Source organism: Scyliorhinus canicula, chromosome 2 (assembly GCF_902713615.1).
Source record: "Scyliorhinus canicula chromosome 2, sScyCan1.1, whole genome shotgun sequence".
Taxonomy (NCBI): Eukaryota; Metazoa; Chordata; class Chondrichthyes; order Carcharhiniformes; family Scyliorhinidae; genus Scyliorhinus; species Scyliorhinus canicula.
The window spans coordinates 121,129,639-121,148,157 of record NC_052147.1 but is presented as its reverse complement, the minus strand read 5'-3'; positions in this window follow the sequence as shown (position 1 = coordinate 121,148,157).

Sequence of the window (18,519 nt, the reverse complement as noted above, 5' to 3'; positions counted from 1 at the left end):
ATCAGCTCCGCATATACCTCTTCCATAGACTCAGCATCCGGCTGGGACTCAGCTGGGTCCTGGGCTCCAGCAGACCTCTGTCTCACCTGGGGGTTCCTCCCTCCACCTGATGTACATCATCAGCAGCAGCGCGGTGCTCACCAGATTGTGCCCCAGAACCTGACCATTGACATTTCCCACCGAGGTGCATGTATCTGTGCTGGTGGGGATGACAGCTGTGACAGCTCGATTGTGTCTTCCTCTAGACTCCCCTCCAAGGTAATCTCTTGTGAGGGTGGAGAGCAGCTGCCCAGGATGGGCTGGCGCCGTCGGCTGGAGAACGGGCATGTGGCCAGTGAGAGGGATGGGTCAGTCAATAAGGCAATAGCAACTCACGTTTGACAGGTTCCCCGGTTTCTTCATCTCTGCGGCATCTGCCAGCCTCCGCATTGATGACCATTCTGCCCTCGGCCACATTGGTCACCTCCAGGGCCTGCTCTTCGAAGAGGTGAGAGTTGTTAAGACTGGCATGCCACCGCCTTTCTCTGCCCTCTCTCAGCGATTGTGGGAGAGCCTTTTCTGAGGAGACATAGAGAGGGCATCGTTAGCCACATGCTAACGATGGTTCACAGTGGGGGTGGTGGGGGCAGAGGTGTGAAGGAAGGGTTGGGGGAGTGAAGGGAGAGGAGGATGGATGGTGGGCTGGAGGTCCCATGGAGAGTTGGGGGAGTAGATCCTCACATGGGCACGAAAGGTCCGGGTGGGATGGCTTGGTGTCCACTCACTCGTACTGCCTGATGTAGGTTGTTGACCTTTTTTCGGCACTGGAGGCCAGTCCTCTTGGCCACACTCCCAGAGCTTACAGCTGTTGAAGCGCTGCTTGACGATGTTAGTGGGGAGGCTGTCGAGCGCGGTGCCGTCGAATTGGCTGGCGAGCCTTGATATGCGGCGAGAAGCCCATGGGGCCTCGTTAAGTGGACCAATTAATGTTGAGTAGCATTTCCAGCTTCACCGGGCTGAGGGCCGGGAAGCTCACGGCAGTTCCCGCTCACTACCACAGTTACAAATCTTTCCGGACAATCGTGTTCTTAGTCAATTTTTGGAAGAAATTCACCCATGTCCTTGGAACTTCCTGGGAGCTTCTCCTGATCAGACAGCAAATTCAGTGGAAATCCCAGGTGGATGCAGGACTGGAGCCTCTAATGAGCTTGTGATGAGATTAAGGCAGCTGACAGGCATAACCTGCCGATATAGGCAGTACTATTTTTACATTTCCATTATAAATTCCTAGCGTAGTGGGAGTTGCTCATGTAAACTTGTCACAGTGTAATTATGACCTCCGACCAAGGGTTATGCTATAGTTGCAGGACAATACTGGGTCAAAGAGAAACTTATACTGTGCTGTGATAGGTTTACATAGAGAAGACCTATATAAAAGTAGCCATAGGAAGTTATAACAGAAAAAAACTTGAAAGATAGTTCACAAATTATAGATTTTCATATATAATAAATAAGTTTTATCTGGAAAATATATATTCTACACTGATGAAAATATTATCCATTGCTCAAGCTCTGAAGGAAAATATCTCTAAACGGTTGTACCACATCAGTGCCCGAATGTATTGTCCATGAAATAGCAAGACTTGTCTGAATTCTTAATATTAGCTGGGCTGAGAGGAACGAATGGTACATCTGAAGATACCCATTAGGAGCAGGATTAGGCCACTCTTAAGCCTGCTCTACCATTCAGTAAGGTCATGGCTGATCTCATTTTAATCTCATTCAACCCCCCCCCCCCTCCCGATAACCTTTCATCCCCTTGCTTATCAAGAATTTATCTATTTCTATCTTAAAGAAGGTCTCTGCCTCACTACCATTTGAGGAAGGGAATTCCAAAGTCTCACAACTCTTTGAGAGACTTTTTTCCCTCATCTGTCTCAAATGGGCGACCCCTTCTTTTTATACAGTGACCCCTAGTTCTAGATTCTCCCACAAGAGGAAACATCCTCTCCACATCCACCCTGTCAAGTCCCCTCAGGATCTTATATGTTTCAATCAAGTTGCTCCTTACCCTTATGTCCCAAAAGACGTGCTGTTAGGCGATTTGGACATTTTGAATTTTCCCTCTGTGTACCCGAACAGGCACCGGGATGTAGCGACTAGGGGCTTTTCACAGTAACTTCATTGCAGTGTTAATGTAAGCCTACTTGTGACAATAAAGATTATTAAAGATTATTAAACTCCACTGGATACAAGCCTAACTTGTCCAACCTTCCCTCATAAGTCAACCTGCCCATTCCAGGTAATAATCAAGTAAACCTTATCTCAACTGCTTCTAATGAATTTACACCTTTCCTGAGATAAGGAGACCAGTAATGTACACAGCGCTCCAGTTGTGGGCCTCGATTCTCCTGTTGTTGCGAATCACTTTTCCCACTGGGAGCGCAAGCCCGCCAATGGGTTTTGGAGTTGTGTAGGGTGCTTACAATTGGAAATCATGTTGACAAGCGGCGGAAGATAAAATCCCACCGCATGCGGCCGAGAAACCTGCGGCTAGGGAACTGGAATATCCTGCCCTCCGGTCTCACCAATGCTGTGTACAACTGAAGCATAACTTCCCTACTATTGTAATCAATTCTCCTCACAAGAAATGGTAACATTCGGTTAGCTTTGTTAATTACTTTCTCTACCTGCATACTAACCTTTTGCGATTCACGCACTAAGACACCCAAATCTCTCTGCATCTCAGAGCTAGTGGGCGGCAGGCTGGAGTATCAGAGTGAAAATAATGATAATGCAACAAAATGTAGCGATGGCATCAATTATAATTTAATGTCTAAATGCTGAGTGTACATTACCTACAACATTCTTATTTGGAATCGTTTCATTTTTCTTCAAAAGCTCTTGCCCACATTTTTGGCAATAACAACAGGGAATAAAATTTAATGTTAAAGAGAGGTACAAGGTACCCAAGTATGTGTTTTAATTGCTTGTTAAGAAAAAAAAAGTTTACATTTGTCTGGCTTGTTGCCATTCTGAATATTGCAACAAATGTTATCAGTACCAATGTGAGTTTATTGCCAGCGTCTGAGAGCAGGGACACCCTTCCACTTTCAATCCATTTTTAAAACTGCTGATTTTAAAATATATTTACACTTACTGTGCCAATAAGTCAAGGTGATAGAAATTCAAGCTGGCGGTGAGACAAATTATTAAAATAGACTATTTTTGGAGCATTAACTGAGGCAATTCTGGGATATGAGTGAAGTAGGAAATTAGTCCTAGTTCCTGTGCCTGAATAAATTATGCAAATGATAAGGCCATTGAATAACAAAAATGTATTCAATAGTCTGTACTTCTACACGAGCGATAAAGATTTTACATCATAATGAACAGAAATAGCTGTTGCATTACAAATATTTATTTTCAATATATAATTTATCAAATTTAAATATACCAATAAATACATTCAACGGTACACCAGAAGATAAAATATGTTCATGGTTTAAAATTGCAACTCTGTATTTGGAATATAATGTTGCGTGATATTGCCTTTCCATAATACATAATGCTGGTATAATCACTTTAATAACATTTAAGGAATTAGACAATGGTGATCTGCTTGAACTGGTCAATAAATATGTTAATTAAAATCACTGGAGAGAATAGCTGCTCTTACAGTGGCTCCTGTTTATAGCATACCCTTCCTATTTCCTTCACCTTTACCCCATCTCTCTCCAGGGCTCTCACCCTAATTCACTTGACACATGTAACAGAAACAGACTAACAGGAATCAAAAGGCTGTACGACATGGGTGCCAGTCCAGCATTCAGAAGCGGGTCAGTTTTTAACTTCATTAAATTGCTGTCGTATGGTGTCTGCTGACAAGCATCTGACTTTGGAGAGCCTCGCTCATCAGGTATTCTCTCAGATTATTATCAAGAAAAGCCATTCTCATTAGGGGTCTCAAGAAGGCAGCTAATTAAGGGACAAGGTCTGTTCAAAACTGAGACAATTACACCTGTAGACTCTCCAGAACAACCACGCTACCCAGCAAACCTCTATGTTTAGTTGCCTTGTTCAGAAAGCAAAGAACAAGTCCATTAAAAAAATGAGAGACAGAAACTGTCAACCATTTGAAAGGCTTTACAAAAATGATCATCCAATTAGTGGTTATGATCAAATCAGGCATGAACTCTCCCTGGATGGCTCCATAATTTTCCTTCTTGCATGGTGTAATTTCATATAGCTCAAATGAACTCGTGAGAGGTAATTCAGTTCCAAACAGTTTTCTCATCACTGCTAATTATACTAATACATTGAAATGCCTCTTACAAAATGTATGAGCCCTTTAAGCCACCTCATTAATGTGATATAATTTTTGCTAGAATATGTATCAAACCTATTATCACTATAGCTTTTCTTCAATGCTGCATAATGCTTATCAGAAGCTGAACCAGCTCAAATCTTTGGTTTTGACCTCATTGTAATTAAGTGTTTCTTTCTTTAGATCGTTAATTTTCCATCAATAGTATTTTATCCGATGGTTTCAACAGCAATATCTGTGTTTTATAAGGCTGTGATGCCCTGATCTATTTGTGTATTGCTTTAAACCGACACTTGTCCACTTACAGCAGCTTTCACTTGAGCCAAATGGTGCATGCAATGATTCGCAAAAAATTATACCTGCAATGCAAATGTGAAGCTAAAACAAGGAAAATCAGTTGAGTAAATTGAAGACGATATAACATGTATGAAGAAGGTATTTATGTCAGTTATTGTAACTACTGGTAAGGGCCTTTGTTGAAACATGAGTTAGTTCCAGTATTTAACCCTGAAGCATTAATTTATGCTTTATGGCATGGGTGCTTTATCATTTCCTTTATCGAAAGACAGTCATCTCATTAACTAGGTTTTGATGAGATGCGAGGATATGCTTCTTAATTTTTAAAATGATCACAATACAAATCAGGATGAAACCTCAACAACGCTGTGTAGCTTTTGCATGCCTGATAGTGAAACCGTTTCACAAAGTCATATAAATGGCTGAGCACACAATACTAAAAGCTGCAGTCACATAAAATCTCTAATGCCAGAGACGGTACTGAAAGTTGGAAAGAATAGACTATAGTTTTAGAATGACAATTCCTAGCTGTGTTGCCTTTTCAGAAATAGGAAAATGAGATATGAATTAAAACACCATCTAAAATGCAGATTTCTGTTGTACGTGGGCCACAATTAGATAGAAATCACTGAAGAGAAATATCTTCTGAGCAAATTATAGGAGACTCAATTATCTTGTATGTGTGTTCTGCATGTTCCTCATATCAACATAGAACAACAGTTGATAGGGTAGCATATCTGAGGGATGGAGGGTGACCTTTTTCATTTAGATTTGCATTGAATGCTGATTCGTGACCTTGAACATTTTGCATTGATCTTTTTCATTATTGGATTGTATAAAAATGAATGTGCAGCCCGTGCCAAAAATAAAACCTGCCTTACTCACTTGTCAGACCGTTAACAAATCCTAAAATCTAGTTGTGTACAATCTTTGCCTCTGATCCCAGAACATAATTTTCGAGTAATCTTGACATATCCATTCTTGCCCGCCACTTAAAATCTTTTCTAACGTACAAACAAATTCCACGTTTATGAAAAAATAATTTATAATCAGGTGAAAGAATTATATAGGGAGGGGATAGTGAGGGGGGAGTTGCTGGTTGAAGTATTGTTGCAGCAGAACACACCAGCTTACTGCCAGCAGTGTGTTGCAGAACATTAACACCATAATTTACATGAAATTACTTACATACTGCTACAGTAATTTAATTTGTTTGACCAACACAGTGCAACTGAAGAAGAATAGATACAGACAACCACTGGAGGGACTGCTGCTTATTCTTCCAGTTGGTTAATTCTGTTTTAGCATAATATAACACTGATTACAATGAGAGCATTAACATCAGGGCTTTCTTAATAACTTGGGATATAGCCATGAATTGAGACCAAATGTATTATCTGTTCTGAATCTTTAGTATTTAAATCACATAAAACAATTGCTACTCGTTATATGTGTGACTGGTTTATTGCAATGTGGATTATTTTCCTTTGTATTCCAGTGAGTATTTGTGAATTTTAAAATCGCACGCACTTCACGTGATATATTTTGGAGAAAAATGTTTCAAATAAATTGTGAATACATTTTTGTATAAACATATTCCTAAATGCTACAGTGTAGCACTTTTGAGCTGCGTGCCACTCATATTCATTTAATAAAAATACTGTCTTGTGTCACATCCACTATTTAGCATTTCAGCTGTCTGTAATATACAATGACATTTTCTTAATAAAAACAGATTTTGCCCTGATTTGAGTAAACTGTATACTTTATATACACAGTCTTCTTATTTGTGATTTCACACAACTGACAGGTTTGAAATTAAGTTTTCTTGAACTTATTTTCTTTCTGTTTAAAAGTAATTATTGACCTTTGTTAAAGTATGAGCATTACTTTGCACCGTTGATAGCAGCTAATGCTAGCAATTCACTTTGGCCTCAATCATGTCACATCATGGAAGGAGTGCAGTCTGGATACAGTGTGCCCAGATATTTCATCTGAGTTTTTGAGATTGTACATGATAAAGTTAAATTGACAGTTAGTTGATGTCCTTGTGAGGCATGCGAGGACTTATTCCAGTAATATATTCCGTACGCATGTAACAATGAGAGATTTCCAGCATTGTATTTGGCAGTGTTATAAGTATGACATTAGTTTGTGTGCAGCTGCAAAATTACAATTCCATTCGATGGAGTATCATGTTTGGCAGAAATAAATTTAGATTTGCATCAAATTCTGATGACTGGTACATATCGCAACCAGCGCCATCACCACCATCACCACATCCATTGGCTGATGCCAGGGAAAATATGGTGGCCCGAGAACAAAATGAATCCAGTATGTCTTTCCAATGGATGAAGAGTTTTGCCTTGATAGTCTTAATAAACTCAGTTAGCAAATTACAGCTTATCACAGTTTCATGACTGTTCCATCAAAAAAGGGTGTGAACAGGGGCACTGATTGAAACAAGTAACAACGCCTTGTGCCATCACTGAGTTAAATTGAAGATACGCTTTTTATTTGAAACCACTAAAAAAAAGAGATGCCTTGGCTGCTAATGAACATTTTAGTGCTGTTAAATAACGCAATCTTGGTAGTGATTAAATATTACACAATTAGGATAATTTTCTTTAAAATTTATTTTGTTTTAAATTCTGAAGTCTGTTAATCAAAGAAAAATGTTAAATTTTTATTGTAGCCTTGTCTGATATTCAGGCCATTAAAACACCATGGAGGTGCAACATTTAGAACAAATTTTAAAGAGGAGATTTTATGACCTAATCAACTTAGCAATAGGTTTCAGATTACACGAGTATGAGAACAGCTTGTTAAATTGTGAAAGAACATTAGAACTCCTTATAGTTTGAAATGTCAGGAAAGTTATTTGGTTCAAAACCTTAAAGAATAAGTAGATTCATTACTTTAATTCTGCTTGTGTTGTAATGTAAAATTGCATGCTTCTCAACAGATAAAATTAGGTAACATTATCAAACAATATTTAACATGAAAATTCCTCGTAACAGTTTGCAGCAATTACTGGTATCATTTTAAAGTTTGGCAATTTACTTTTCTTATATTTGGTGTTCTTGTTTGGAAACAAACGGTTCCAGTGTCAAACAGTGCTACCTTGATTCTGACTATCGGTTGTCCCACACAGACTTTAACACAATGTTGCAGAAGTATTAATTGTTCACTTATGTAAATACATGCTCTGGCCATATTGGGGACTGTAAAAGAAGTATGCCATCGAAAGGGGGGTCACGGCCACAGTTATATGTGCTTCTCTTTTTTTTTCTTTTTGACGCAGTTTTGTAATTTGTAATTTATGTATTATGGAATATAAATTATGAAAATCCAATAAAAACATTTTCAAAAAAATGTTCACATAAATTCAGCTCTTTTACTGTAAACGCCCAGTGTTGAGGAGATAGGAAATTGATTAGCCAGTGAAATAATTAGTATTTACAAATTAAACCAATGTCTCAACAAGCTATGATTTTATCCACAAATTAAACCATTCCTCATATTTTTACATAGGATGTTTGCCTTTTTGACAAATTAAACGTGTTTATCATTCATTCATTGGCAACATGGCTAGGTCATTGAGTCATGACTGCATAATGCATTAAAGCATGCCCATTGATGTGGGAAAATTGGAAGTCGCATGGTGTAGACACCGTGAGTAGCAAAGTGTAAATATTCTCAGCATTTTGATCTCACATGACAGTCTTTATTACAGTCAAGACAATGCATTCTTATGTGCCTTACAGCTGTCTGATTATGCATATCTCTGTTTGTGCATCATATGAGCATGTATGTTTTCAATTTCTTCCTGAATGCATATGCAGATATTTTTAAAAATCACCCTTTTCTTTACTCTACTTTCAAGAAATAACACTTTTAAATGTCACATTTCATTTGCAGCTTGGAATATGGATGGGGTTTCTAATGAGGCTGTGATTTCCAAATTTATTAGGAAGATGAATGAAAAGATATTCTTTTTATTTCAAAAAAGCTTTCTGTGAACCCAAAGTTTCCAAAACACCGCAGTGTCAACACTTAAACTACCCGCCTTCCCCCACCCACTTAATTGGTTGTAAATGCTTTGGAATGTATGTCCAGTGGTCATGTAAAGCACTATATGAATGGAGGTCTCTCTTTTTTTAAAACAGATTTAATTCTCCAAGTGGAGATTTACACCATATTTCCATTCAGTAGCATATAATGAAATTGATCCTGTACAATAGTACAAATCCTTGTTTCAGCAGTACACAAATATATTTCCTATAACATCGAAGCTTCTGTTAGTGGAACCTGCAGCGATCATTCAGTGAAGAATAATTCAAATTTGCAGTTGTGTGTGGTGTTAGGTTTAACATAATGTAGTACATCATGTTATTTACGACTATGAAGACTACAATTTCTAATGTAACCATCCACAGAACTGGCTGGAAATGCAAATGATGAGGCCTTTGGTAGCTTACAAATTTTTAGTAGATGACAGGAAATTATGCAGGTTACATCCTGCTGTCTTTTTACTCATGTAACCACATATTTCTGCATGAAACAATCTGACTGAGAATGGTGATGCAGATTAATTTATTGCCACTGCGGAACATGACTCTGTGAAGTGCCCAAATGCAGACTTTTCTTCTGGTGTTGGTTTTGTGCGTACTAATCTGTATAATGAGTTCAGAAACTGAGCACCCATCTTTCACTGCTGAATAATTTTCATTTTCTGTTTGAGCAAACAATATCTTTAAAATATGCATTTTTGATTAAGGAATGTGTCCACTTTCCCCCACCCCCCAGAAAATTTGAAACTCTGGAAACAATGGTCTCTTATCTATTTGGTCAGTCAATGCGGCCATGTGTTTGGTGAAAGCAATATTTTAATTTGTAGGCTTAGAACACCTTTGTGTGCATGAGAAAACTTGTAGGGAACTGTACAGGTGGTGGCATTACTTGCTGCACTTCTACTGTTTCCCCAATGTCACCACCTGCAAGTTTCCCTACAAGTTTTCTCATACAGGCTTATAAGTCAGGAGTTGAGTTACTCATCGCGGAATATCCAATCTCTCTCCTTTTCTTTCTGCTACAGGACTTTAGTGACTGGGTCAGTTATGTTACTAGTCAATGATGACCAGCAGGATGTTGCTGGTGAGGCATTTGACAGCGGTAATGCCCTTAAATGTTAAAAAGAGGTGGTTAACTACACTCATGTCCGAAATGGTCAATGCCTGGCACTGTATGTCATGAATGTTACTTGCCACTTGTCAGCCCAAGTCTGGATAGTGTCCAGAACTTGCTGCATTTGGGCATGGACTGCTTCAGTATCTGAGGAGTCGTGAATGATGCTGAATATTGAACAGTCATCAGTAAGAAACCCTATTTCTGACCTTATGATGGAGGGAAGGTTATTGATGAAGCAGCTGAAGATGGTTGGGCCAAGGACACTACCCTGAGGAACAGCTGCAGTGATATCCCAGGATTGAAATTGTTGGCACGGTAGCATAGTGGCATAGTAGCACTGTTGTTTCACAGCTCCAGGGTCCCAGGTTCGATTCCTGGCTTCGGTCACTGTCTGTGCGGAGTCTGCACGTTCTCCCCGTGTGTGCGTGGGTTTCCTCCGGGTGCTCTGGTTCCTCCCACAGTCCAAAGATGTGCAGGTTAGGTGGATTGGCCATGCTAAATTGCCCTAAGTGTCCAAAAAAGATGAGGTGGGGTTACGGGGATTGGGTGGAGGTGTGGGTTTAAGTAGGGTGCTCTTTCCAAGGGCCAGTGCATGCTCAATAGGCCGAATGGCCTCCTTCTGCACTGTAAATTCTATGATTCTATGGCCTCCAACAACCTCAACCATCTTCCTTTGTTCAAGGTATAACCCCAACCAGAGGAGAGTTTTCCCCCTGATTCCCATTGACTTCAATATTACTAGGGTCACGTTCAGTCACATTCAGTGAAGTGCTTGCCTTCATGCCAATGGCAGTCACGCTTATCTCACCTCTGGAGTTCAATTCTTTTGACCATGTATGGGCCGAGGCTGCAATTATGTCTGGAGCCATGTGACACTGGTGGAACCCAAACTTAGCATCGCTGAACAGGTTATTGCCATATAACTGCCGTTTGATAGCTTTCTATGACACCTGCCATCATTTTGCTGATGACTGAGAGCACTCGAATAGGGCGATAATTGGTAGGATTGGATTTGTCCTTTTTGTGGACAAGACATATCTACACAATTATTATTGTTGGATGGATGTCAGTGTTGTACCTGTAATGGAGGGGCCGGTTTAACTCAGTTGGTTAGATGGCAGGTTCGGGATGCAGAGTGAGGCCATTGGAATGGGTTGAATTCCTGTATCGGCTGAGGTTATTCATGAAGGGCCCACCTTCTCAACCTTACCCCTTGTCTGAGTTGTGGTGGCCCTCAGGTTAAATCACCACTAGTCAGCTCTCCCCCTCAAAGGAGAAAGCAGCCTATGTTCATCTGAGACTATGGCAACATTACTTTACCTGTCATTGGATTTGTTTATTGTCACGTGTACCGAGGTACAGTGAAAAGTATTTTTCTGCGAGCAGCTCAACAGATCATTAAGTACATGGGAAGAAAAGGGAATAAAAGAAAATACATAATAGGGCAACACAAGATATACAATGTAACTACATAAGCACTGGCATCGGATGAAGCACACAGGGTGTAGTGTTAATGAGGTCAGTCCATAAGAGGGTCATTTAGGAGTCTGGTAACAGTGGGGAAGAAGCTGTTTTTGAGTCTGTTCATGCGTGTTCTCAGACTTCTGTATCTCCTGCCTGATGGAAGAAGTTGGAAGAGTGAGTAAGCCGGGTAGGGGGGATCTTTGATTATGCTGCCCACTTTCCCCAGGCAGCGGGAGGTGTAGATGGAGTCAATGAATGGGAGGCAGGTTCGTGTGATGGACTGGGTGGTATTCACGATTCTCTGAATTTTCTTGCGATCCTGGGCTGAGCAGTTGCCATACCAGGCTGTGATGCAGCCCGATAGGATGCTTTCTATGGTGCATCTATAAAAGTTGGTAAGGGTTAATGTGGACATGCCGAATTTCCTTAGTTCCCTGAGGACGTATAGGCGCTGTTGTGTTTTCTTGGTGATAGCGTCGACGTGGGTGGACCAGGACAGATATTTGGAGATGTGCACCCCTAGGAATTTGAAACTGCTAACAATCTCCACCTCGGCTCCGTTGATGCTGACAGGGCAAAGTACAGTACTTTGCTTCCTGAAGTCGATGACCAGTTCTTTAATTTTGCAGGCATTGAGGGAGAGATTGTTGTCGTTACACCACTCCACTAGGTTCTCTATCTCCCTCCTGTATTCTGACTTGTCATTATTCGAGATCCGGCCCACTATGATTGTATCGTTAGCAAACTTGTAGATGGAGTTGGAACCAGGTTTTGCCACGCAGTCGTGTGTGTACAGGGAGTAGAGTAGGGGGCTAAGTACGCAGCCTTGCGGGGCCCCGGCATTGAGGACTTTTGTGGAGGAGGTGTTGGTGTTCATTCTTACTGATTTTGGTCTGTTGGTCAGAAAATTGAGGATCCAGTTGCAGAGTGGAGAGCCAAGTCCTAGGTTTTGGAGCTTTGACATGAGCTTGGCTGGGATTATGGTGTTGAAGGCCGAGCTGTAGTCAATGAATAGAAGTCTGATGTAGGAGTCCTTGTTTTCAAGATGCTCTAGGGATGAGTGTGTCATGGCACAACTTGGAGCCATGTCTATTTCTGGAGCACAAGCCTTCAGTATTCCTGGTGGGATGTTGTCAGGGTCCATGGCCTTTGTCTTATTTAGTGTCTTCACTGTTTCTTCACATTACATGGAGTGAATCAAATTGACTGGAAACTGGGGTCTGTGATACTGGGAATCATCCATTCCGCAATTTCTTTTTCCTTTATTCGTTCATGTGATGTGGGTATCGCTGGCTCGGCCAGCATTTATTGCCCATCCCTCAGGGCATTTAAGAGTCAACCACATTGCTGTGGATCTGAAGTCACATGTAAGCCCGACAGGTAAGGATGACAGATTACCTTCCCGAAAGGACATCAATGAATCAGATGGGGTTTTCAACAATTGACAATGGTTTCATGGTCATCATTAGATTTTTAATTCCAGATTTTTTTATTGAATTCAAATTCCACCATCTGCCCTGGTGGGATTAGAACCCAGGTCCCCAGAGCATTACCCTGGGACTGTGGACTACTAGTCCATTGGCAATACCACTACGCCACCACCTTGCCAAATTCTGGTTGAAGATAGTTGTTGTGGTGAATATATTCATCAGAATAAGTTGTCTGTCGAGTACTGTAATATGATCCCTTTTCCATGTAGTATACTGGAACCTTGGTGGGCTCCGCCTCTGGCTCCGCCCCCCCCAGAAGGCATATAGACTGGCCGCCTTGGGGCGGCGCTCAGTTGTTACAGCGATCTCAGGCAGGCACGTTCTTGTGTAATAAAGCCAATGTTCTCTCGCTTTCATCGTTTAGCAATGGATTAATGGTACATCAGTTGTACTTGCTTTAGCCTTGTGATTTGCATTCATGTACTGGGCTTTGTCATCATTGGGAGTATTAATGGAGCCTCTTCTTCCTCATTACTTGATCACCACCATTCATGATTTGCTGTGGCAGGTCTTCAGGTCTTAGATCAAAATTTTTAGCTGTGGAATTGCTTTGGCTGGATTTTCCGGATCCCATCAGCATGTTTCTCGGTTGCGGGAGGTGGTGAGACATTCACTGGTGGCAGGAGTCTCTGTTCCCACCGCTGTCCCATGGAAGACACCCCACGGCATCAGGAAATCTATGGTTGGGGGTGCATTGCCGGCAGGATCAGAGAATTCCACAGAGAGCGAATGGCCAGAGAATTCCGGCCAAGGCTCCTCAGGCGAAGTCACTAACTCTCAGGATGCACCATCACATAGCCCTACACCAGCTCACATATGCAGGCTTCAGTGAGATTGTCCACACAGGGCATTTGGTTGTCATATGGTTAAGCATACATCACAAGTAAGCAGGAGCAGGGGCAGCAGTTGAGATTCCCTATCAGAGCTGTGAGATAGTATTTGTCTGACTAGTTTAATATGGATATATGCGGTCCGAGGAGGTCAAGAGCAGCAGATACCTGGGAACCTCACCACCTGGATGTTCCCCTCCAAGTCACTCACTACCCTGACTTGGAAATGTATCGCCGTTCCTTTACTGTTGCTGGGTCAAAATGCTGGAACTCTCTCCCTAAGAGCACTGTGGGTATACCTACACATCAGGGACTGCAGCCATTCAAGAAGGCAACTCACCACCACCTTCTGAAGGGCAACTAGGGATGGGCAATAAATGCTGCCCTAACCAGCGATGCCCACATCCTGTGAATGAATTTTTAAAAAAATACAACATTCTGCCAATTTTTAGAATGGATTTCCAAACTTCTCTCCTGAAGGTTCTGGCTTTCATTTTAAGGTTATGCCCCCTCCAAGCTCTGTTCAGCCACGTGTTGGTACTGAGTATCACCGGCTGCAATGATGAGGATAGTTGTGGAGAAGCAGCAGAAAATATGGAAGGTCCTGTAAGCATTTCCAGAAGCAATGCACACAACTGAAGAGAGATCAGAGGGGTCTGTCTCTAACGTCAGTGTCATTTTGTCTCAGGTCTTTGCACTAACATCCACCTCCATGGAAAGAGTGACCATCTGCATGGAGCACCACTCAAGTCAGGCGACCAACTGCATGCTGGTCTTCGCTAATAGACTGCCCTCTTGGATAGCCACCTTAAACTGGATTAAGCAAAGCCTTCCCTTGGCCATTCAGTACCTCAATGAAGTGCAGCAAACTCCGCTCCAGCACTTTGTTAGCAATGCAGCGTGGGTGGGCTGTGAGAGGGAGGATGGCGAATGGGCATTTGGAAGTGGGGATTGTACTCAAATCTGCTCCATTCCTTATCCCTTGGCCACCCACTCATTAAGTGGCTCGCTGCATAAGTGCATATGGGGCAATCTTTGGCAGGGCCCTCACAGGCTGCAAACCCCAAAGAATGTTGGCCAATCAGAGCAGAGAGTGAGCAGTCTGCCTCTGGCTCTGCAGAAGCCACAGGAATTGCCCTATGTAGAAGTCATAGGCCGTGATTTTCTGACCTATCCTGCCTGCATGATCTTCTGGCCACATTGGCAGGATCTTCCAGTACCACCCACAGGTCCTTGCCACAGGTTTCCCGGTGGCGCAGCTGGCAAGCAATGCAAATGGCCACTGACTTTGGCTGGTCAAAAGATCCCACCGGCGGCCAATGACGAGCCGCCTCCGGTGCCGGGAAACCCGCTGCAGGAGGGCCAAAAATTCCCGGACGTAGAAAAAAGAAGAGAAAGAATTTGTAGTTGCACAAGTATACTGACTTGGGTGTTTAACTGTGTCAGATCTCAGTATTTAAAAATGTCATGCCCATCAATTGCTCAATCCCATCAATTGCTGCTGCCACCTGACTTTGCTTTTCCTGGACAGTTACAGGAAACCTGTGCAGACAGTAAAAGTCAGAACCTGGGCTTGTTTTTAACCAGCCCTCTAAGGATGGACTGCGATATGATGGGACCAGTAAAATGGAAAGGGAAGTTAGAGAGTGTGGCGGGGAGGCGCAGTGTTTATAGTCCTCCCGCCACCAATACCACTGGTGGGGAAGTTAGAGGACAGCCCTCCTGCTGTAGGCTAACTAAGTCACTTAATTGGCCAATAAAGAGCCTCTCCTCACCTCCACTGATGAACCCTGGGTGTCTACCTGGGATCTCAGAAGGATGAGGCCTCCTATCTGGGCACTCTGTGCATCATGATAGGCTTTGCCAGTGAAAATGGCTATCCCCTCATCAATCACCCCCACCCATCCTTACCGGGGCCTTTCTGGCACTGCACAGACACCACTTACTCAGTTGGGTGGGGCAGCTGACTTCCATAAAATCCTTTTCTTGACCTCCAGTATCGGCCATGAGCTGAGCGGTCGCATGAAAGGTGGCTCTCATCTAAGAACTTTGAATGTGGCATTTTAACCCCAACAAACAGTCACCAAATATACCTATGATCCCCCAGTCTAACCTCCCATCGACTGCACTGCCAAGCCGGATGGGGAAGAACCAGCCGCCCAGCCGAAAAGTCAGTACAGATGAGGGGAGGGAAACCTCAGCCTCGGAGCAGGGAACTGCACGTGGAGGCACAGAATCAGTGAGGGACGACCCCGCGGAGCTCCCAGTGCAGTCCCAGGCATTGATGGGCAAATTGATGTGCTTCATCACCTCCAAGTTCCAGAGATGTAGGGAGGAGATCAGAAGAAACCGGATCTATTCCATCGCCGAGCAATTCTCCGGGGGTTTGGAGTGTATAGCCATCGGTAGAAGTTTGCAATGGCCTCGCTAACGTCATTTGGGTCTGCTACCATCCTACCATTTCTGTCCTTAACCTGCGCTATCTCCATTGTGGCTGCCTGTCTTCTCAACTGGTGTTGCATGTGGCTGGCCTTGTCTCCATGTTCGTAGAAGCCCCCCCCCCCCCGTGCCTGGTGGAGCTGGAGGGCTGCCTTCCTTGTGGAGAGCAGATCAAATTCTATTTGCAGTTATTTCCCCTCTGCCAGCAGTTCCTATCCTGGGGGGGGTTTGGATCTATCCATTGTCGGGTCCATTATGTAGTTGAAGGTCACCCCCCACCCACCCCACCCCCACCCCCAACCCCTCCCCTTGCCATGATAAGTTGGTGGGTGTCTTTGTCCAGGATTTTGCCCATCGTTGTCTTGACGGATTCTGCATCATTACAGTTCGGAGCTTATGCATTTACCAAGACAACAGGGGTCCCTTCCAGAGTCACGCTGACCATCACATATCGCCATCCCCTTGGTCCATCACTGTGCTCTTCACCTTGAATAAAACTGTCCTGTTGATTAGCATAGCCACACCCCTTGTCCTGGTGTCAAAACATGAATGAAACGTTTGATCTATCCAGCCCTTCCTTTTCCACAGTCGGTCCCTCTCTCTTAAGTGTGTCTGCTGTAGGAAGGCTACGTCCACCCTCAGAGGCGGGCGAAGAAGTCTGGATCTCTTCATTGGCCCATCACGGCCCCGCATGTTCCATGTTACTATCCGGATGGGGGGTTGGGGTGGCTGCCTCCCTCCCTCAGTCCTGTGGGGTCCATACTCACCCTGTGAGCCTGGCCCTGTTCGTCTGGCCTGCCCAAGCTTCCGGACCATTCAATGTGGCCGCCGACTACTTCCTCATTTTCACCAACTTCATGTGTTGCCTGCTGCAACCAGCGCTCTACCCTCCGCCCTCCCCCTGTACGCCCCTACCCTTGTGCTCCCCCTCCTAGTCCACTCTCCACCCTTGGCTTTATCCCCTTCTCTGCCTCCCACGGACACCCTCCCCTTTTTTCCCTTTGTTTCCCCTGAATTTCTGTTTTTCACTGCATAGGATCAATTCCACCTCGTCCTGCACTGGGCTAAGCCTGATGCAGCTCAAGGTGGTACACAGAACGAATCTTACAAGACACACATGAGTGAGTTCTTCCGGAGGTGAAGGATAGGTGCAAGCGGTGTAAGGTGGGCCCAGTCAACCACACCCAAATGTTCTGGTCTTGCCCCAGACTCAGGGAGATCTGGACGGCCTTTTTCGAGGCTATGTCTCAGGTGATGGTGGTGGAGATGGAACTGTGCCCACCTGTGGCGGTCTTCGGAGTGTCAGAGCATCCAGAGCTCTGGACGGGGAAGGGGGCGGACGCCCTGGCCTTTGCCTCACTGATGGCCAGGCGGGGACCTCTGCTAGGCTGGAAATTGGCAGCGCCATCCAGTGCCACGGAATGGCTCTCAGACCTAGCTGAGTTCCTGCAACTAGAAAAAATAAAATTCTCAATAAGGGGGTCTGAGGAGAGATTCACCGACGCAGAAGAAGTTCACAAACCTCTTTGCAGGCCTGTTAGGCCTGTTCACAACCCACAACTAACCGGGCTGGTGGGTGGCGGGGGGTTGTTCGCAACCCGCAACTAACCGGGCTGGGGGACGGGTGGGGACGGGTGGTGGGTGTAGATGGGAAAGGGGTTGGAAGGGGTATGAAGGGGTAGAAAGTGGGGGGGAGGGCAGTCCAGCGCCTGGATGAAAGGGAGCCTGTATATAGCAGAGATGGAACGTAAAGGAAGGCCATTTGCAGGAGGGGACACAGACCCATCCACACATGCAAAACCAGAAGGGCGGACCAGTATAACCATCGCCGAGATCTCAAGGGGGGAGCAGGAATTCCCTTCCCACGAAAACAAATGTAATTCTAAATGATGTTAAAAAGTCCTGACAATAATTGTAAATACAGATGTAAAGTTGTATGTAACTCTAAACGTTAAGAGTCCCAATAAGAAGACTTCTTAAAAAACTATATGATACACACTAATGTACATAATGTCCCCTCCAAGCGGTGACAGCTTGTGGTACCCGTGTTGGTGTTATTAATGTGTTGGTTATTATTGTTGTTTTGTACTCTTCTGCAAAGTTTGGATATTAAGTGCAAAAATGCCAATAAAAATATTTTTGAAAAAAGAATCCTTTTCTTCCAGGTACAGTCTCACCGAGAAGAACCCATCTCTCCCTGAGGCACTAACCATCCGATTGATCAGCCGCTTGAACCAGTGGCAGAGTGGATGAGGGGTGGTGGCTGTCGGAAGCTAATCGCTGAAGTGGATCATGCAGGTATGTGAAGGCACCAGGATCTTTGTAGATCATGGCTCCTTCGAGCCCCACAAAGCAAAATCCAGGGAATATTTCAAGCCCCTTTGTGGAAGGGTCACTGCTGACCTCTTTTACGATTTGCTGGTTAGACTGCTGAGAGCCTGGTGCTAATGAATGGCGCAGGCACATCGCCAGCTGCAAACATGATCAAAGAATTAGCACAGGT